The sequence below is a fragment of the Lethenteron reissneri genome, unplaced genomic scaffold (genome assembly GCF_015708825.2).
Source record: "Lethenteron reissneri isolate LAM-NWPU_2019-01 unplaced genomic scaffold, ASM1570882v1 scaffold_1572, whole genome shotgun sequence".
Taxonomy (NCBI): Eukaryota; Metazoa; Chordata; class Hyperoartia; order Petromyzontiformes; family Petromyzontidae; genus Lethenteron; species Lethenteron reissneri.
This window is the reverse complement of record NW_026891303.1, coordinates 15,335-37,105: the sequence shown is the minus strand read 5'-3', so window position 1 is coordinate 37,105 and position 21,771 is coordinate 15,335. Positions and strand designations below refer to the sequence as shown.

Genomic DNA, 21,771 nt, shown 5'->3' with positions numbered 1-21,771 from the left:
TGCTGCTGCTCGTGCTTCCGACTCCTCACCTTGGCGGCTAACTTGGCCTTGTAGGCCACCGACGCCTTCAGATATTCCTTCTGGCATCGTCAGCCTTCTTCTTGTAAACCTGCGAGACGCAAAACAAAACGGAAAGCGAACCAGGTCAGTCGAGACTGGATCTCAGGGTCTCAGGGTCTAGAGTAGAGACCGGGTCTCAGGGTCTCTGTGTCTAGAGTAGAGACCGGGTCTCAGGGTCTAGAGTAGAGACCGGGTCTCAGGGTCTCAGGGTCTCGGCGTCTAGAGTGGAGACCGGGGTCTCAGGGTCTCAGGGTCTCAGGGTCTCAGGGTCTCGGCGGTCTAGAGTGGAGACCGGGTCTCAGGGTCTCAGGGTCTCAGGGTCTCAGGGTCTAGAGTAGAGACCGGGTCTCAGGGTCTCAGGGTCTCGGCGTCTAGAGTGGAGACCGGGTCTCAGGGTCTCAGGGTCTCAGGGTCTCAGGGTCTAGAGTAGAGACCGGGTCTCAGGGTCTCAGGGTCTCGGCGTCTAGAGTGGAGACCGGGTCTCAGGGTCTCAGGGTCTCAGGGTCTCGGCGTCTAGAGTAGAGACCGGGTCTCAGGGTCTCAGGGTCTAAGGGTCTCAGGGTCTAGAGTAGAGACCGGGTCTCAGGGTCTCAGCGTCTAGTATAGAGATCGGGTCTCAGGGTCTCAGGGTCTCAGCGTCTAGTATAGAGATCGGGTCTCAGGGGTTACTGTCTCTGTGTAAGTTTCGTCTGCTTGTGAAACCAAATACACCGACACCACTCGGAGGATCATCATCGTCACCACCTCCACCATTTCCACATCCACCACCACCACCACCACGTCCACCACCACCACGTCGACAACCACCACCATCACCACGTCCACCACCACCACCACCACCACATCCACCACCACCACCACCACCCCCACCACCCCCACGTCCACCACCACCACCCCCACCACCCCCACCACCCCCCACCCCCACCACCCACCACCACCACCCCCACCACCACCCATCCACCACCACCACCACCACCCCACCACCACCCCCACCACCACCACACCACCACCCCCACCCCACCACCACCCCACCACCACCCCCCACCACCCCCACCACCACCACCACCCCACCACCACCCCCACCACCCCCACCACCACCACCACCACACCACCACCACCCCCACCACCACCAATCCACCACCACCACCACCCCCACCACCACCACCACCACCACCACATCCACCACCACACCACCCCCACACCACCCACCACCACCACCACCCCACGTCCACCCACCCACCCCCACCAACCCCCCCCACCACCACCACCACCCCCACCACCACCACATCCACCACCACCACACCCCCACCACCACCCCCACCACCCACCAACCACCACCACCCCCACCAACCACCACCACACGAGGAGCACCTGCTGTGCTGGTGGGCGAGGCTGCCCCACGTGTTGGCGGCGATGCGCGAGGCCTCCCGAAGGAGACCGTCAGGGTGCTGGCCCCTGACGGCCGCCAGAGTGTCGTGGAAGAAGAGAGCGTAGGCCGAGTGGGGCCGCACCGGGGTCACCGGGGTCGTGGGGTCACCGGGGGTCGCGGGGTCACGGGTCGCGGAGGTCGCCGGGTCACCGTCAGTATGTCTGCTGTAATCATAGCAGGTACCACCACAGTCAGTATGCACGCTGTTAGATTGTTTAAGAGTAGTTTTAAGACCCGGGCAACGCCGGGTACTTCCCGCTAGTAACCCTATAAGGGTTCAATAACCCTATAAGGGTCCTAAAAGCCCAGATAAACGTTACAATAACCCCTATAAGGTCCTAATAACCCCTATAAGGGTCCTAATACATCAGTAGAACCAAGGTGTTGTGAGTTTTTGTTGTAATATATATAACGGCCGACCCGCGACTCACCCCGTCTCGCAGTAGCCACACGGGCAACGCCAAGTACATTGGAGTCACTTCCAGAGTTTATAGCAGTCGCAGCAGCCATCAGTAGTCGGTAGAAGTAGTCGTAGTAGTAGCAGCAGTAGTAGCAGCAGTAGTAGCAGCAGCAGTAGTAGTAGCATCAGTCGCAGCAGCAGCAGTAGTAGTATCAGTAGACGTAGCAGCAGCGATTGTATCAGCGGTAGTATTAGTAGTATTAGTAGTAGTATCAGCGGTAGTAATTAGTAGTATCAGCGTAGTATTGCCACCACTGGCACCACTGCAGTTGTAACTGCTCATTATTGTAGGTAGTAGTAGTGGTAGTTAGTTAGTGGTAAGTGTAGTTAGTTAGTGGTAGTTAGTGGTAGTTAGTTGGTAGTTAGTTAGTGGTAGTTAGTAGTAGTTAGTAGATACCTAGTAGAAAGTTGTAGTTAATAGTAGTTAGCTAGTTAGGTAGCTGGTTAGTTGTAGGTAGTAGTGGTGAGTTGTTAGTAGTAGTTAGTTAGTTGGTAGTAAGTAGTGGTAGTTGTTTGTTAGTAGCTAGTAAGTAGTAGTAGTTAGTAGTGTTAGTAGTGGTATTTAAGTAGTGATAGTAGCTAGTAAGTAGTGGTAGTTGTTTTTGTTAGTAGTAGTTAGTATTAGTTAGTAAGTAGTTAGTAAGTGGTAAGTAGTAGCTATTAGTAATTAGTGAGTAGTAGTTAGTAGTTTGTAGTGTTTGTTGTTTGTAGCGAGAAGCGACGTCTCTTCAAACCCACTTCCTGTATCGGACCACGCACTTTTATATGGGACGCGGCTGGAATCGATTCATCGATTACCTGCGCTGGCGATCCGCCTGCCGATTAACTCGATCCCACGCGATGTGGGTGAGTGAGTGGATGGTGAGTGGGTGGGTGAGTGAGTGGGTGGGTGAGTGAGTGGGTGGGTGAGTGGGTGAGTGAGTGGGTGGGTGGGTGGGTGAGTGAGTGGTGGGTGGGTGGGTGAGTGGGTGGGTGGGTGAGTGGGTGGGTAAGTGAGTGAGTGGGTGGGTGGGTGGGTGAGTGGGTGAGTGAGTGGGTGGGTGGGTGGGTGAGTGGTGGGTGAGTGGGTGGGTAAGTGAGTGAGTGGGTGAGTGGGTGGGTGGGTGAGTGGGTGGGTGGGTGAGTAGGTGGGTGAGTGGGTGGGTGGGTGAGTGGTGAGTGGGTGGGTGAGTGGGTGGGTGGTGAGTGGGTGAGTGAGTGAGTGGGTGAGTGGTGAGTGAGTCAGTGGGTGAGGGGAGTGGTGGTGAGTAGGTGGGGAGGGGTGGGGGGGTGAGGTGGTGGGTGAGTGGGTGAAGTGAATGAGTGGGTGGTGAGTGAGTGGGTGGTGAGTGGGTGGGTGAGTGGTGGGTGGGTGGAGGGAGTGAGTGAGTGAATGGGTGAGTGGTTGAGTGAGTGGGGGTTGGGGAGTGGGTGGTGAGTGGGTGAGATGGGGAGTAGGTGGTGGGTTGGTGGGTGAGTGAGTGGGTGGGTGAGTGGGTGGGTGGGTAGGTGAGTGAGTGGTGAGTGGGTGGGTGGGGGAGTGGGTGGGTGGTGGGGTGATGAGTGGGTGGTGAGTGGGTGGGTGAGTGGTGGGTGGGTGAGTGGGTGAGTGAGTGAGTGGGTGAGAGGGGAGTGAGTGGTGGTGAGTGGGTGGGTGAGTGAGGTGGGTGGTGGGTTGGTGGGTGAGTGAGGGGGTGGGTGAGTGGGTGGGTGGGTAGGTGAGTGAGGTGAGTGGGTGGGTGGGTGAGTGGGTGGGTGGGTGGGTGAGTGAGTGGGTGGTGAGTGGGTGGGTGAGTGGGTGGGTGAGTGGGTGAGTGAGTGAGTGAGTGGGTGAGAGGGGTGAGTGAGTGGGGGTGAGTGATGTGAGGGGGTGGTGAGTGGGTGGGTGAGTGGTGGGTGGTGAGTGGGTGGGTGAGTGGGTGGGTGAGTAGGTGGGTGGGTGAGTGAGTGAGTGGGGGTGAGGGGTGGTGTTGAGTCTATGGTGCAGTGTTGAGTCTATGGTGCAGTGTTGAGTCTATGGTGCAGTGCTGAGTCTATGGTGCAGTGTTGAGTCTATGGGCAGTGTTGAGTCTATGGTGCAGTGTTGAGTCTATGGGTAGTGTTGAGTCTATGGTGCAGGTGTTGAGTCTATGGTGCAGTGCTGAGTCTATGGTGCAGTGTTGAGTCTATGGTGCAGTGTTGAGTCTATGGTGCAGTGTTGAGTCTATGGGCAGTGTTGAGTCTATGTGCAGTGTTGAGTCATGGTGCAAGTGGTTGGAGTCTATGGGCAGTGCCTATCAGGTCTACGAAATCTAAATACGGATCGCATCACGTGGTCGCCTATCTGCTCTACGTTTTTTCTAAAAGCGCGTTGCTAAGGCCCCACGTGATCACAGAGGCCTGCGCGAGGTAGCGCACGGACGTCTGAGCCTCAACCCCACAAGAGGGGACATGTGAGTCTGTGGTTTCTGTGTGAGTCTGTGGGTCTCTGTGTGGTGAGTCTGTGGTCTCTGTGTGTGAGTCTGTGGTCTCTGTGTGGTGAGTCTGTGGGTCTCTGTGTGGTGAGTCTGTGAGTCTCTGTGTGCTGAGTCTGTGGGTCTCTGTGTGGTGATTATGTGGGTCTCTGGGTGGTGAGTCTGTGGGTCCTCTGTGTGATGAGTCTGTGGGTCTCTGTGTGGTGAGTCTGTGGGTCTCTGTGTGGTGAGTCTGTGGGTCTCTGTGTGGTTGAGTCTGTGAGTCTCTGTGTGGTGAGTCGTGGGTCTCTGTGTGATGAGTCTGTGGGTCTCTGTGTGGTGAGTTGTGGGTCTCTGTGTGGTGAGTCTGTGGGTCTATATGTGATGAGTCTGTGGGTCTCTGTGTGGTGAGTCTGTGGGTCTCTGTGTGGTGAGTCTGTGGGTCTCTGTGGTGTGAGTCTGTGGGTCTCTGTGTGATGAGTCTGTGGGTCTCGGTGTGGTGAGTCTGTGGGTCTCTGTGTGGTGAGTCTGTGGGTCTCTGTGTGGTGAGTCTGTGGGTCTCTGTGTGGTGAGTCTGTGGGTCTCTGTGTGAGGAGTCTGTGGGTCTCTGTGTGGTGAGTCTGTGGGTCTCTGTGTGGTGAGTCTATGGGTCTCTGTGTGGTGAGTCTGTGGGTCTCTGTGTGGTGAGTCGTGGGTCTCTGTGTGATGAGTCTGTGGGTCTCTGTGTGTGAGTCTGTGGGTCTCTGTGTGATGAGTCTGTGGGTCTCTGTGTGGTGAGTCTGTGGGTCTCTGTGTGATGAGTCTGTGGGTCTCTGTGTGGTGAGTCTGTGGGTCTCTGTGTGGTGAGTCTGTGGGTCTCTGTGTGGTGAGTCTGTGGGTCTCTGTGTGGTGAGGTCTGTGGGTCTCTGTGATGAGTCTGTGGGTCTCTGTGTGGTGAGTCTGTGGGTCTCTGTGTGTGAGTCTGTGGGTCTCTGTGTGTGAGTCGTGGTCTCTGTGTGATGAGTCTGTGGGTCTCTGTGTGGTGAGTCTGGGGTCTCTGCTGTGGTGAGTCTGTGGGTCTCTGTGTGGTGAGTCTGTGGGTCTCGTTGATGAGTCTTGTGGGTCTCTGTGTGGTGAGTCTGTGGGTCTCTGTGTGGATGAGTCTGTGAGTCTCTGTGTGATGAGTCTGTGGGTCTCTGTGTGGTGAGTCTGTGGGTCTCTGTGGTGAGTCTGTGGGTCTCTGTGTGGGAGTCTGTGGGTCTCTGTGTGATGAGTCTGTGGGTCTCTGTGTGGTGAGGTCTGTGGGTCTCTGTGTGATGAGTCTGTGGGTCTCTGTGTGGTGAGTCTGTGGGTCTCTGTGTGGTGAGTCTGTGGGTCTCTGTGTGATGAGTCTGTGGGTCTCTGTGTGGGAGTCTGGGGTCTCTGTGTGGATGAGTCTGTGGGTCTCTGTGTGATGAGTCTGTGGGGTCTCTGTGTGGTGAGTCTAATGGGTCTCTGTGTGATGGTCCGAGTCTCTGTGTGGTTAGTCTGTGGTCTCTGTGTGGTGAGTCTAGTGGGGTCTCTGTGTGATGAGTCTATGGGTCTCTGTGCTGGTGAGTCTGTGGGTCTCTGTGTGATGAAGTCTGTGGGTCTCTGTGTGTGTGAGCTGTGGGTCCTCTGTGTGATAGGTCTGTGGGTCTCTGTGTGTGAGTCTGTGGGTCTCGTGTGGTGATGATCTGTGGGTCTCTGTGTGGTGAGTCTGTGGGTCTCTGTGTGGTGAGTCTGTGGGTCTCTGTGTGTGAGTCTGTGGGTCTCTGTGGTGAGCGTGGGTCTCTGTGTGGATGAGTCTGTGGGTCTCTGTGTGGATGAGTCTGTGGGTTCTCCTGTTGTGGCTGAGTCCTGTGGGTCTCTGTGTGAGTAGTCTATGGGTCTCTGTGTGGTGAGTCTGTGGGTCTCTGCGTGGTGAGTCTGTGAGTCTCTGCGTGGTGAGTCTGTGGGTCTCTGTGTGATGAGTCTGTGGGTCTCTGTGTGATGAGTCTGTGGGTCTCTGTGTGGTGAGTCTGTGAGTCTCTGTGTGGTGAGTCTGTGGGTCTCTGTGTGGTGAGTCTGTGGGTCTCTGTGTGATGAGTCTGTGGGTCTCTGTGTGGTGAGTCTGTGGGTCTCTGTGTGGTGAGTCTGTGGGTCTCTGTGTGATGAGTCTGTTGGGTCTCTGTGTGGTGAGTCTGTGGGTCTCTGTGTGATGAGTCTGTGGGTCTCTGTGTGGTGAGTCTGTGGGTCTCTGTGTGGTGAGTCTATGGGTCTCTGTGTGGTGAGTCTGTGGGTCTCTGTGTGGTGAGTCTGTGGGTCTCTGTGTGATGAGTCTGTGGGTCTCTGTGTGGTGAGTCTGGTGGGTCTCTGTGTGATGAGTCTGTGGGTCTCTGTGTGGTGAGTCTGTGGGTCTCTGTGTGTGAGTCTGTGGGTCTCTGTGTGGTGAGTCTGTGGGTCTCTGTGTGGTGAGTCTATGGGTCTCTGTGTGGTGAGTCTGTGGGTCTCTGTGTGGTGAGTCTGTGGGTCTCTGTGTGATGAGTCTGTGGGTCTCTGTGTGGTGAGTCTGTGGGTCTCTGTGTGATGAGTCTGTGGGTCTCTGTGTGGTGAGTCTGTGGGTCTCTGTGTGAGTAGTCTATGGGTCTCTGTGTGGTGAGTCTGTGGGTCTCTGCGTGGTGAGTCTGTGAGTCTCTGCGTGGTGAGTCTGTGGGTCTCTGTGTGATGAGTCTGTGGGTCTCTGTGTGATGAGTCTGTGGGTCTCTGTGTGGTGAGTCTGTGAGTCTCTGTGTGGTGAGTCTATGGGTCTCTGTGTGGTGAGTCTGTGGGTCTCTGTGTGAGTCTGTGGGTCTCTGTGTGAGTCTGTGGGTCTCTCTGTGTAGTGAGTCTATGGGTCTCTGTGTGAGTCTGTGTGGGTCTCTGTGTAGTGAGTCTGTGGGTCTCTGTGTGGTGAGTCCGTGGGTCTCTGTGTGAGTCTATGGGTCTCTGTGTGGATCTCTGTGTGAGTCTGTAGGTCTCTGTGTGAGTCTGTGTGGGTCTCTGTGTAGTGAGTCTGTGGGTCTCTGTGTGAGTCTGTGTGGGTCTCTGTGTAGTGAGTCTGTGGGTCTCTGTGTGGTGAGTCTGTGTGAGTCTCTGTGTGTAGTGAGTCTGTGGGTTTTCTGTGTGGTGAGTCTGTGTGAGTCTCTGTGTAGTGAGTCTGTGGGTCTCTGTGTATTGAGTCTGTGGGTCTCTGTGTAGTGAGTCTGTGTGTCTCTGTGTGAGTCGGTGTTGGCAGCTGCAGGATGTCTTCACACCAAGGAGGCCGTGCCGGGCTGCGCCGCGGTGACCCACTACGTTGAGCGGCGCCGGTCGCGGTGGCGGCGGTGACCTCACCGGGAAGGTCAAGGGGTTGGAGGTGGTGGTGGAGGAGAAGGGCGATGAGGTGGAGGTGGTGATGATGGCGGAGAAGGGAAATGCCGTGGCCGCTGGTGGTGACAGCGCCGGGAAGGTCAAGGGTTGGAGGTGGTGGTGGAGGAGAAGGGCGATGAGGTGGAGGTGGTGATGGTGGAGGAGAAGGGAGATGTTGTGGCCGCTGGCGGTGACCTCATCGGGAAGGTCAAGGAGGTGGAGGTGGTGGTGGAGGAGAAGGTCAAGGAGGTGGAGGTGGTGATGGCGGAGAAGGGAGATGAGGTGGAGGTGGTAATGGAGGAGAAGGGAGATGAGGTGGAAGATAAGAGTGAGGTGGAGGATGGGAAGGGTGAGGAGGAGGTGGAGGATGGGAAGGGTGACGAGTTGGATAAGAAGGGTGAGGAGGGTGAGGAGGTGGATGGGAAGGGTGGGAGGGTGAGGAGGGTGAGGAGGAGGTGGATGATGAGGACGAGGAGGTGGGTGACAGTGAGGAGGAGGTGGAGGGTGCGGAGGAGGTGGAGGGTGAGGTGGATGAGGATGAGAAGGGTGAGGAGGTGGAGGACGAGGAGGGTGACAGTGAGGAGGTGTTGATGGCCTCCTCCTCCTCCCACGTCGTCCTCAAGCGCCAGCGGAGCCTCACGGGGCGAGGCAGCCCCACGGAGCAGGAGAGAAAGAGGTACACACACACTTATACATATATATACATACACATATATATACATACACAACACATACATACACACACATATATATACATACATATACATACATACACACATACATACACACACATACATACACATACATATATATACATACACACACATACACACACATACATACACACATACACACATACACACACATACATACACATACATATATATACAACAACAACACACAACCGCCATTCGCCACTAAGTGGCGGTGACGTCACCACGACGCTTGTGCCAGGCCATGTGCACCGTGAGGCTACCACGTGAAGTGTCGAACACCCGCTGGCAGGAGGTCACGGGGCAGACCCAGCAGGTGCCACGGGTCGACTGACTGTGATGACCGAGACGACTGGCTGATGCACCACCTGTGCCCCCTACTGTGCCAACTTGCTGTGCTTTAGCCACCCAGCACTCCGCTCGTTGTTGTGAGCGTCGCTCACAGAGGCTGATCTTGACACTGCTGGTACCAGTCATCGGCAAGTCCACTCAGCTCCACGTCCTCCTGTACCACATCACTCCATCTCTTCTATAACCCGTGCCGCGCCAGTTTCGCCCCCTTGTTCCGGCCGAACAAAAGCTGTTTAGGCATGCGGTGGCTGGCCATGCGGGCTACATGACCCAGCCAACGCAGCCTTGCCTGCTGGAGGTGCTCACCGATGGGACTTTGCCCAGATCTTTCAAGGATTTGTGATCCTTGAAAGATCTGGGTAACCGGCGAAGATGTTCCATTAGGGGAGTGCACGTTTCGCAAGCGTAGAGAAGGGAGGGAATGACCGTGGCCGAGAAGACCTGAAGCTTCCACATAGCGTTACGCAACCGATTAAAAGATACATGCCATTCGACTGATTCGGAGTGAGACCTCTGCTGTTAAACCAGAGACGGTCATAAGCACACTGCCCAGGTATGGGAAACTCTCCACTCTCTTCACAACTTCCCCATCACCGATTAGGAGTTGTGGGGGTGGAGTGTCCGATGGTACAAAATACCAAGGCAAGTGCTTAGTTTTGGTGGGGCTGATGGTAAGGCCCCACCTCTTAGTGGCACACTCCAGTTTCAGCAGCAGCGTCTCCAACTCCTCCTCTGAATGAGCAGCAATTACCAAATCATCGGGATACATAACGTGGTTGACCAATAGGGAGCCATCCCTTGACCGCACCCGGGCATCGATCAGCCTCTCATTATATCTGTACCAAATGGAAATTCCCCTGGTACAGCTATTGAAGGCTTCACGAACTACGTGGTCAAAATAGATGTTAAATAATGTGGGAGCCAGAGGACATCCCTGTCGCACCCCAAGGTGTACAGGGAATGGCTCCGACTCCCGGCCACGTAGTTTTACCCGGGCCCACTCACCATCATGAAGGTTCTTAATGATCGTGAGCAGAGGGTCAGGGACTCCGAAAGCACGAAGAACAACCCAGAGCCCAGTCCTACTGATGGTATCATAGGCCTTGACCAGGTCAATAAAGCAGAGATGTAGGTCTTTTGGAATTCCCTACACCTCTGCTGTAGCAGACGGACAGAAAATATGGCATCTGTGCAGGACTGCCCTTTCCTGAAACCCCTGTAGTTGTTACAGTCTGTGCGGTCCCCCTTCTTAAAGAGGGGGTCACCAGGGCATCCTTCCAGTCCTGCGGAACCCGTCCAGTGGTCCAGACTGTTGTTATGATGTCATGTAGGGCAGTCTGTGCACAAACGCCACCCTCCCTCAGCATTTCGCTTGGGAGATCATCTCTGCCCGGTGCCTTTCCTGGTCTCAGACTCTGGATCACCTTCAGTACTTCCTCAACAGATGGCACCTCAGCCAGCCACTCACAGGGGGTGACTTCTTCTTCCAATATTTGAGGCACCGCAGCCTCAACAGGGGCATCCCCACTTTGTGCCATGATGTTTTCCTGGCTGAGGGATTTCCCCTCCCCCAGGACCTCACAGAAATGCTCAAAAAATCTGCAAACCTGTTCCCTGGGGGTCGGAGATTGGATTACCGTTTTTTCCCCTAATGATGGTAATAGGTGTGGCGCTGCAGGTTACTTTTTTGATGGAGTTAAATAGGAAATTGTGATCCGCGACCACCACCCATCCTTGCAGCGCCTCACGCCTCTCCGAACCTCCGAGCGAAGCCTCATTCTCCGACGTGGGATGTTGTAGCTGATGAGAGTGGGCCTGTCGCTTTTTCTCAACTATCCTGAACACCTCCTCTGTCAGCCAGGGTCTCTGGGGAGGTCTGGACCGCATACCCAAAGCAGCCATTGCAGCTGCGTGAGTCACAGTCCTAAACCTCGCCCATTTACCCTCGACATCAGCTTCTCGACTGACTCAGCCCTTCATCTTCGACCCAAGATGCGCCCCTTCACGATGAGGCGTTACGTCATGCAGCTATAACCGCAGTAACCCCTCAGGTGTCACCCTGCCATTACACATACACAAGACAAAGATCCTCCGTATAGCCTTAACAGACTGTAGGGGCAAGTGCTGTTAGCGAGCACCTATGAAGGCTGGCACGGCACACGAGGGGGTGTGTGGCCAGCACCACGCCCGACCGCCTTTGTCTCCCCAGTGGCGATGTTTACACACCGCACCAGGTACTCATTTCAGGCTGAGTCGACCTACGGGAGGCCCAGGACCGGTTCAGATAATCGTCACTGGTGTTGGCCGTGAGCGGGAATCGAACCCGGGTCGCCGGGTTCATAGCGCAGCGTAGCGCTAACCGCTACACTACCGCTCCCCATTCACATACACACACATATACATACACACACATATGTAGTAAGTTCGAGGAGACGATGTCGAAGTTGAGGCACACTCTGTTTATTAACCCAGGGACAGGCACAATAGTTGAAGGGGTATCGACCCCTTCACCCGTACTATGGGAAACCCACCCTAGTACTAAGCCCCCTGTCCTGTTCCCCAGTCCTCCTCTACTGGGCTACGGGAGGCTGACTGATCTGGCCCTGGCAAGCACAGATCTCGGCACCAGCTAACCAGCCTTGCCCTGATAAGGGCAGCGGTCTGGAAGCTTTTGGGCCGCGCCGCTGGCTTACCCGGCTCGGCCCTTATAAGGACAGCGAGACCGGGGAGTCCCAGGGCCTAATCTCCGAGTCTTGGATCTTCACTGGTCAGCTTCGTGTCGAACTGCCTCGAGCTCTTTGGGTCTCCACCTTTTATAGGGATCACCTCCGAGGGCTGGGGGCGTGGGCAATAACGGATGCGGACGTCGGTGTGACCACCCGTGTATGTGAGTGCCAACACCCCTGTGTTTGTTGTCCGCCGTTTCTCCCGTAATAATCCCTACACATACACACACATACACACACATATACATACACACACATATACATACACATACACACATATACATGCACACACATACACACACATATACATACACACATAACATACACGTGTAATATGAAGATGCATATTGTGTGTGTGTGTCTGGGGGGGGGGGATAACTGGGCGATGGTGATTGGCTCTGCCGGCCTCAGCCCGCAGCCAATGGGATGTCGAGCCAGAGGCGTGGCCCTGGGGCTGCACAGCAACATCTAGAAGGTTCCAGGGGTGAGGCTGCTGATTGGATGGGTGGCATCACGTGGGCCACGTGGTGTAAGGGGTAGAGAGACACAAGCTCGTGGTCAGTGTGGAGAGCAGAGGTCGCAAACGGGTTTTGATTCCTTACCCCCTGTACCCGATTACCCGTACCCGACACCCGTACCCGGCCGCACCAGGGTCGTAAACGGGTACCCGTACCCGGCCGTACCCGTACCCTACCCGTACCCAGCTGGGTACGGGTACCCGTTCCCTACCCGTACCCTACCCGAAACGAGTGACAAACGGTTACTCACCGGTGACTCACGGCCTACCTGTACCCGTACCCTACCTATACCCGATACCCGTACCCTACCTGTACCCGGCTGGGTACGGGTACCCGTTCCCTACCCGTACCCTACCCGAAATGAGTGACAAATGGTTACTCACCAGTGACTCACGGCCTACCCGTACCCGGCCGCACCAGGGTCGCAAACGGCTACCCGTACCCGGCCGGGTACGGGTAGCCGGGTATCGGATACCCGGTTGCAACCTCTGGTGGAGAGGTGTGAGGGAGCGAGCGAGCGAACGCCACACTGGAGTAACGGGGGAAAAGGAACCCGGCGTGTGAGGGAGCTGTGTACATGGAGAACAAATACAGACCAGACAAAAGACACGATATCGTCCGGAGCGGATTTATGACACATCTGTCTCTGTGTGGTGAATCTATGGGTGTCTGTGTGGTGATGTCTATGGGTGTCTGCGTGGTGATGATGTCTATGGGTGTCTGTGTGGTGATGTCTATGGGTGTCTGTGTGGTGATGTCTATGGGTGTCTGCGTGGTGAGTGCCGCTGTGGGTGAGTGCTGTCAATGTGGTTACCCACAGCCCCGTCTTCAACCAAGGAGTGTGGTACGAGAAAAAAAGACGCAGTTCGCGGACACTGTCCAGCTCAAAGGTCGGTGTGTGCGTACGTGTGTGTGTGTACGTGTGTGTGTACGTGTGTGTGTGTACGTGTGTGTGTGTACGTGTGTGTACGTGTGTGTGTACGTGTGTGCGTACGTGTGTGTACGTGTGTGCGTACGTGTGTGTGTGTACGTGTGTGTGTACGTGTGTGTGTACGTGTGTGTGTACGTGTGTGTGTACGTGTGTGTGAACGTGTGTGCCGGACGGGCAACACTGTCGTGGGCAGTGCTGTGGGGGGAGGGCCAATGCCCATTGGCCTCTCCCCTCATGGCATCTGTGACCACCACAGTGGCTAAACGGGGGCTCTGGACGGCTGCGAGGGGCTGGTAACCCCTCCACCTTCTATTAATTACCACGAAACCACGAATTAAACATAAACCTGTAACTAATAAGCTTGTGCCGGAGGCCCCGGGGGGTCAGGCTTTTATGACGTCTCCTGGCCAAACCCCATTTGGCGGAGCCAGGAGATTGAATCTTCACCCTCGGGGCTCCTCCAGAAACAACGAAAAACCATTGCGGTTGGCCACGTGGAATGTTCGAACGCTCACTGCGGAGGAGAGGCTGCCACTCCTTTGTCGGGAGCTGGACCGGTACCGCCTGGATCTCTGTGGCATTCAGGAGGTCCGGTGGACCGGTTCTGGCTCTTGAGGGGTGGGCAGTCCTCTACTCGGGGCAGGAGACTGCCAAACAACAGGGTGTGGCTCTTCTTCTGAACAAAAGAATGAAGGGGGCGTGGGAGGTGTGGGAAGCTGTAAGCCCCAGGATACTTTGGGCTCGCCATCCCATCAACCGGAGGCGAGGAGTGGTGGTCGTGGTTACTTATGCCCCCACCGAAGACGAACATCCGTGGAGGGATGCAGGCAAAGCCGATGAGTCAGACGCTTTCTATGACCTCCTGTCACAGGTGCTGGCTAAAGTTGGCCACTCGGGACTTCAATGCCCGAGTTGGTCATGATGCTGGCACCTGGTCTGGAGTGATTGGAAGGCATGGGCCAGATCAGCTCAATAACAATGGTAGGAGGCTGCTAGATTTTTGTGCAGCCCATGGGCTTGTAATTACCAACACGCTCTTCCGGCATCGGCGCATCCACACAACATCATGGATGCATGCCGGGTCCAAGCAAGAACATCTGCTGGACTACATAGTGACGGACCAGCGGATGCGAGCCCATGTCCTTGACACCAGGGAGCCTACCGTGGAGCTGATCTGCCCTCTGACCATCGACTAGTCATCTGTAAGATGCGCCTGCCATTTATCCACTCCGGTGGTGGGTGTACACCCAGGATCCCATTCCAACCAAAAGTGGCCTGGTCTCAGTTAGCTGATGAAAGTTGCAAGAGAGAATTTCATCATCGCTTGCAGCTGGGGTTGGCATCGTCCCCCACTCCACCTGATGTCGAGGGTAAATGGGCGAGGTTTAAGACTGTGACTCATGCAGCTGCAATGGCGGTCCAGACCTCCCCAGAAACCCTGGCTGACAGAGGAGGTGTTCAGGTTAATTGAGGAAAAAGCGACAGGCCCACTCTCATCGCCTACAGCATCCCACGTCAGAGAATGAGGAGGTTTACCGCAGCCTTCGCTTGGAGGTTCGGAGAGCCGTAAGGCGCTGCAAGGAAGGGTGGTGGTCGCGGGTTGCTGAGGAGATGGAATCTGCCTCAGTGGCCTGCGATCACAAATCACTATTTAACTCCATCAAAAAAGTAACCTGCAGCGCCACACCTATTACCATCATTAGGGGAAAAAACGGTGATCCAATCTCCGACCCCCAGGAACAGGTTTGCAGATTTGCTGAGCATTTCTCTGAGCTCCTGGGGGAGGGAAATCTCTCAGCCAGAAAAACATCATGGCACAAAGTGGGGATAACCCTGCTGAGGCTTCGGTGCCTCAAATATTGGAAGAAGAAGTCACCCCCTGTGAGTGGCTGACTGAGGTGCCATCCGTTGAGGAAGTACTGAAGGCAATCCAGAGCCTGAGACCAGGAAAGGCACCGGGCAGAGATGATCTCCCAAGCGAAATGCTGTGGGAGGGTGGTGCTTGTGCACAGATTGCCCTATATGACATCATAACAACAGTCTGGACCGCTGGACGGGCTCCGCAGGATTGGAAGGATGCCCTGGTGGTCCCCCTCTTTAAGAAGGGAGACCGCACAGACTGTAACAACTACAGGGGCATCTCACTCCTCAGTGTGCCGGGAAAGATCCTGGCAAGGATTATTCAACATCGCCTTGCTAGGCACGCTGAGGAGAGGCTTGCGGAACCCCAATGCGGTTTCAGGAAAGGGCGGTCCTGTATAGATGCCATATTTTCTGTCCGTCTGCTACAGCAGAGGTGTAGGGAATTCCAACAAGACCTACATCTCTATTTTATTGACTTGGTCAAGGCCTATGATACCATCAGTAGGCCTGGGCTCTGGGTTGGTCTTCATGCTTTCGGAGTCCCTGACCCTCTGCTCACGATCATTAAGGACCTTCATGATGGTGAGCGGGCCCGGGTAAAACTACGTGGCCGGGAGTCGGAGCCTTTCTCTGTACACCTTGGGGTGCGACAGGGATGTCCTCTGGCTCCCACATTATTTAACATCTATTTCGACTGCGTAGTTCGTGACGCCTTCAATAGCTGTACTGGGGGAATTTCCATTTGGTACAGATATAATGGGAGGCTGATCGACGCCCGGGTGCGATCAAGGGATGGCTCCCTATTGGTCAACCACGTTATGTATGCCGATGATTTGGTAATAGCTGCTCATTCAGAAGAGGAGTTGGAGACGCTGCTGCTGAGACTGGAGCGTGCCACTAAGAGGTGGGGCCTTACCATCAGCCCCACCAAAACTAAGCACCTGCCTGGGTATTTTGTACCATCGGACACTCCACCCCAACAACTCCCAATTGGTGATGGGGCAGTTGTGGAGAGAGTGGAGAGTTTCCCATACCTGGGCAGTGTGCTTATGACCGGCTCCAGTTTGTCAGCAGAGGTCTCACTCCGAATCAGTCGAGCGGCAATATCTTTTCATCGGTTGCGTAACGCTGTGTGGAAGCTACCTGGTCTGTCGCTCCGCACGAAGCTTCAGGTCTTCTGGGCCACGGTCATTCCCTCCCTTTTCTACGCTTGCGAAACGTGGACCCCCCTAATGGAGCATCTTCGCCGGTTGAAAACATTTAGGCTGGCCTGCCTACGATCCATCTTGGGTTTAACCAGGCTGGATTGTGTGAGGAGCTCACAAATCCTTGAAAGATCTGGGCAAAGTCCCATCGGTGAGCTCCTCCGGCAGGCAAGGCTGCGTTGGCTGGGTCATGTAGCCCGCATGCCCAGCCACCGCATGCCTAAACAGCTTTTGTTCAGCCGGATCGAGGGGGCTAAACGGGCGCGGCACGGGCTAGAGAAGAGATGGAGTGATGTGGTGCAGGAGGACGTGGAGCTGAGTGGACTTGCCGATGACTGGTACCAGGTGTCAAGATCGGCCTTAGTGGAGGAGGCTCGTGAAGGACGCTACTGGGCAGTTGGAGGCAGTCGCCCTCCAACATCAAAGGAGGGCGGAGGAGCGACGCTCACAACAATGAGCGGAGCGCCGGGTGGCTAAAGCACAGCAAGTTGGTACAATAGGGGGCACAGGTGGTGCATCAGCCAGTCATCTCGGTCATCTTGGTCAGTCGACCCGTGGCACCCGTGACCTCCTGTCAGCGGGCGTTCGACACTTCACATGGCCTCAAGGTGCACTTGGCCTGGCACAAGCGTCGTGGTGACGTCACCGCCAATTAGTGGCGAATGGCGGTTGTTGTTGTTGTGTAAGTGTGTGTGAACGTGTGTGTGTGAACGTGTGTGTGTACGTGTGTGTGCGTACGTGTGTGTGCGAACGTGTGTGTGTACGTGGTGTGTGTGTACGTGTGTGTGTGAACGTGTGGTGTGTAAGTGTGTGTGAACGTGTGTGTGAACGTGTGTGTGTACGTGTGTGTGCGTACGTGTGTGTGCGTACGTGTGTGTGCGTACGTGTGTGTGCGTACGTGTGTGTGCGTACGTGTGTGTGTGAACGTGTGTGTGTGTACGTGTGTGTGTGTGAGCGTGTGTGTGTGTGTACGTGTGTGTGTGAACGTGTGCATGTGTACGTGTGCGTGTGTACGTGTGCGTGTGAACGTGTGTGTGTGTGTACGTGTGTGTGTGTACGTGTGTGTGTGAACGTGTGTGTGTGTGTGAACGTGTGTGTGTGTACGTGTGTGTGTGAACGTGTGTTGTGTACGTGTGTGTGTGTACGTGTGTGTGTGTACGTGTGTGTGTATGTGTGTGTGTGTACGTGTGTGTACGTGTGTGTGTGAACGTGTGTGTATGTACGTGTGTGTACGTGTGTGTGTGTACGTGTGTGTGTGAACGTGTGTGTGTACGTGTGTGTGTGTACGTGTGTGTGTACGTGTGTGTGTGTTACGTGTGAACGTGTGCGTGTGTGCGTGTGTACGTGTGTGTGTGTGAACGTGTGTGTGTGTACGTGTGTGTGTGAACGTGTGTACGTGTGTGTGTGTACGTGTGTGTGTACGTGTGTGTGTGTACGTGTGTGTGAACGTGTGTGTGTGTACGTGTGTGTGTGTTAGTGTGCGTGTGTACGTGTGCGTGTGTACGTGTGTGTGTGTACGTGTGTGTGTGTACGTGTGTGTACGTGTGTGTGTGTACGTGTGTGTGAACGTGTGTGTGTGTACGTGTGTGTGTGTTAGTGTGCACGTGTGTGTGTACGTGTGTGTGTGTACGTGTGTGTGTTTACGTGTGTGTGTGTGTGTACGTGTGTGTGTGCAGAGATTGTTTCTGGATCCGTACTCGTCCTCCGAAGACAGCGACAATGACGACAACTTCCAAACACACAGACTCAGTGACACACACACAGACACACACACACAGACTCGGTGACACACACACAGACACACACACAGACACACACACAGACACACACACAGACACACACACAGACACACACACAGACACACACACAGACACACACAGACACACACACAGACACACACAGACTCAGTGACACACACACAGACACACACAGACTCAGTGACACACACACAGACACACACAGACACACACACAGACACACACAGACTCAGTGACACACACACAGACACACACACGTACACACACACAGACTCAGTGACACACACACAGACTCAGTGACACACACACAGACACACACACAGACACACAGACACACACAGACTCAGTGACACACACACAGACTCAGTGACAACAAAGATCCCCCATATAGCCTTAACAGACTGTAGGGGCAAGTGCTGTTAGCGAGCACCTATGAAGGCCAGCACGGCACACGAGGGGGTGGGTGGCCAGCACCACGCCCGACCGCCTTTGTCTCCCTAGTGGTGATGTTTACACACCGCACCAGGTACTCATTTGAGGCTGAGTCGACCTAGGGGAGGCCCAGGACCGGTTCAGATAATCGTCACTGGTGTTGGCCGTGAGCGGGAATCGAACTCGGGTCACCGGGTTCATAGCGCAGCGCGCTAACCGCTACACTATCGCTCCGTGTCGCTGTATGTGTCGCTGTGTGTGTCTGTGTGTGTCTGTGTGTGTGTCACTCAGTGACACACACACAGACACACACACAGACACAGTGACACACACACAGACTCACACACAGACACACACACAGACTCAGTGACAAACACACAGACTCAGTGACACGCACACAGACACACAGACACAGTGACACACACACAGACACACACACAGACACACACACAGACTCAGTGACACACACACAGACACACACACAGACTCAGTGACACACACACAGGCACACACACAGACTCAGTGACACACACACAGACTCAGTGACACACACACAGACTCAGTGACACACACACAGACACACACAGACACACACAGACACACTCACAGACACATAGACACACACGGAGACACACACAGACATACACAGAGACACACACATAGACACACAGACACACACAGAGACACACACACAGACACACACAGAGACACATAGACACACACAGAGACACACAGACCACACACAGACTCAGTGACACACACAGACACACACAGACACATAGACACACACAGACACACTCACAGACACACTCACAGACACACACAGACACACACAGACACACAGCTGAAGTGGGCTACTCAAGCTGCTCGCTCTGCTTTGGGTGTTGCCCGTCGATTTGGAAGTAATCCCGCGGCAACGCCGCCTCAAGAGAACGACGACCCACAAAAGGGTTTTGAAGTTATATCCGTTGACTCGTGAACCGAATAAATCCCGTGTTCCTCGTTGAGTCTCGTCATCGTTTTTATTTTCTTACCTATAAACGACACTTTTTACAGGTAGGAACAATGTCCCACACTGCTGCCCACCAGGGATTATTTGTCTGTCTGTCTGCCGTGGATAAATAAATATATAATATAGACAGCTCTCTGATTGGTGGAGACCTACTGCCGGGTACGGAGAGGGGAGGGGGCCTAAGGAAGGGGGGGGTCAGAGGAGGGGCCTGAGGGGGGGGGGGTCAGGGGAGGGGCCTAAAGATATGGGGGGGGTCAGGGGAGGGGCCTAAGGGACGGGGGTCAGGGGAGGGGCCTAAGGGAGGGGGGGGTCAGGGGAGGGGCCTAAGGGAGGGGGGGTCAGGGGAGGGGCCTAAGGATATGGGGGGGTCAGGGGAGGGGCCTAAGGGACCGGGGGGTCAGGGGAGGGGCCTGAGGGGGGGGTCAGGGGAGGGGCCTGAGGGAGGGGGAGGGGCCGATAGTGAAGGGGGCTGTCTGCCTGGCTGGCTGCCTGGCTACCTCAAGTCACGTGATCTTGTACACAGGGAGAGGAACAGCAGGTTCCACACTGCCCACCAGGGATTATGTGTCTGTCTGTCGTGCACGAATGCGCTGTCCAACCAAGTTCCGACCTGCACACTGCGAAGGAACATGTTTTTTTCCGTGTGTCTGTCTGTCCGTCCGTCTGTCTCCGTGTGTACGCTAGACTTGCGAAGGGTTCGGCTCGCGAGCCGTGGAGTTGACGTTGACGACGAGTCGCTGGTTCCACGCCGCAAGCCCCGCGGTGAGCCGGCGCTGTTCCGCTTTCCCATCCGGAAACTTGAAAGTAGTTAAATGAACAGTTTGGTGCCGTTATTTCGCATCGTTTAAAAAACACGTTCCTTCGGAGTGGGTAGGTAGGAACTTGGTTGGACAGCGCATTCGTGCACGACAGACAGACAAATAATCCTTGGTGGGCAAGTGTGGAACCTGTTGTTCCTCTCCCTGTGTACAAGATCACGTGACTTGAGGTAGCCAGGCAGCCAGCCCCCTTCACTATTGGCCCTTCCCCTGACCCCCCCTCCCTTAGGCCCCTCCCCCCTTAGGCCCCTCCCCTGACCACCCCCCCCATATCCTCAGGCCCCTCCCCTGACCCCCTCCCTTAGGCCCCTCCCCTCTCCGTACCCGGCAGTAGGTCTCCACCAATCAAAGAGCTGTTTGTATTATATATTTATTTATGCACGACAGACAGACAGATAAATAATCCCTGGTGGGCAGTGTGGAACATTGTGTCCCTGCCTGTGTATTTCCTTGCGCCACTCAAGCTGCCCGGGGGTTGCCCCGAGCGGGGAGCTCACACGGCCGAATCGAACGAGGAACGCCACTTGACCGACTCGGAACGAGACGGTTCCGGGGCCAAACCAGAGCCGGTCTGAACGCACCGCCCAGACACGGAGGGTGACACGCCCCCTCCACCACTCTAGCCATGACTGCCCCACGGTGGCTAGGAGATGTTGACTACCTCGCCTGGTGCGCAGGAGGTCTGTGGTCTCTCTCTCTCTCATCATCATCACGGTGGCTAGGAGATGTTGACTACCTCGCCTGGTGCGCAGGAGGTCGTGGGTTCGATCAAGACCATGGCTACGCCTGCTGCTGTATGTTGGAGTTTGTGGTGTCTCTCTCATCATCAAGGTGGCTATGAGATGTTGACTACCGCGGCTGGTCTACAGGAGGTCTGTGTCTCTCTCTTTCATCATCACCACGGTGGCTAGGAGATGTTGACTACCTCGCCTGGTGCGCAGGAGGTCTGTGTCTCTCTCTCATCATCATCACGGTGGCTAGGAGATGTTGACTACCTCGCTTGGTGCGCAGGAGGTCTGTGTCTCTCTCTCTCATCATCATCACGGTGGCTATGAGATGTTGACTACCTCGCCTGGTGCGCAGGAGGTCTGTGTCTCTCTCTCATCATCATCACGGTGGCTATGAGATGTTGACTACCTCGCCTGGTGCGCAGGAGGTCTGTGTCTCTCTCTCTCATCATCATCACGGTGGCTATGAGATGTTGACTACCTCGCCTGGTGCGCAGGAGGTCTGTGTCTCTCTCTCTCATCATCATCACGGTGGCTAGGAGATGTTGACTACCTCGCCTGGTGCGCAGGAGGTCTGTGTCTCTCTCTCATCATCATCACGGTGGCTAGGAGATGTTGACTACCTCGCCTGGTGCGCAGGAGGTCTGTGTCTCTCTCTCTCTCTCATCATCATCACGGTGGCTAGGAGATGTTGACTACCTCGCCTGGTGCGCAGGAGGTCTGTGTCTCTCTCTCTCTTCATCATCATCACGGTGGCTAGGAGATGTTGACCTACCTCGCCTGGTGCGCAGGAGGTCTGTCTCTCTCTCTCATCATCATCACGGTGGCTAGGAGAGTTGACTACCTCGCCTGGTGCGCAGGAGGTCTGTGTCTCTCTCTCTCATCATCATCACGGTGGCTAGGAGATGTTGACTACCTCGCCTGGTGCGCAGGAGGTCGTGGGTTCGATCAAGACCATGGCTACGCCTGCTGCTGTATGTTTGGAGTTTGT

The 21,771-nt window shown here is 55.2% G+C and overlaps 1 long non-coding RNA gene across 1 annotated transcript; it reads left to right on the top strand.

Annotated features, from left to right (window-relative positions):
- The first annotated feature begins 8,161 nt into the window (after positions 1-8,161).
- On the top strand, positions 8,162-17,767 carry LOC133362663 (uncharacterized). The gene is made up of 3 exons (XR_009757522.1): positions 8,162-8,402; positions 12,855-12,924; positions 17,710-17,767. It is a non-coding gene; the product is annotated as an uncharacterized LOC133362663 (long non-coding RNA).
- Positions 17,768-21,771: the final 4,004 nt, after the last annotated feature.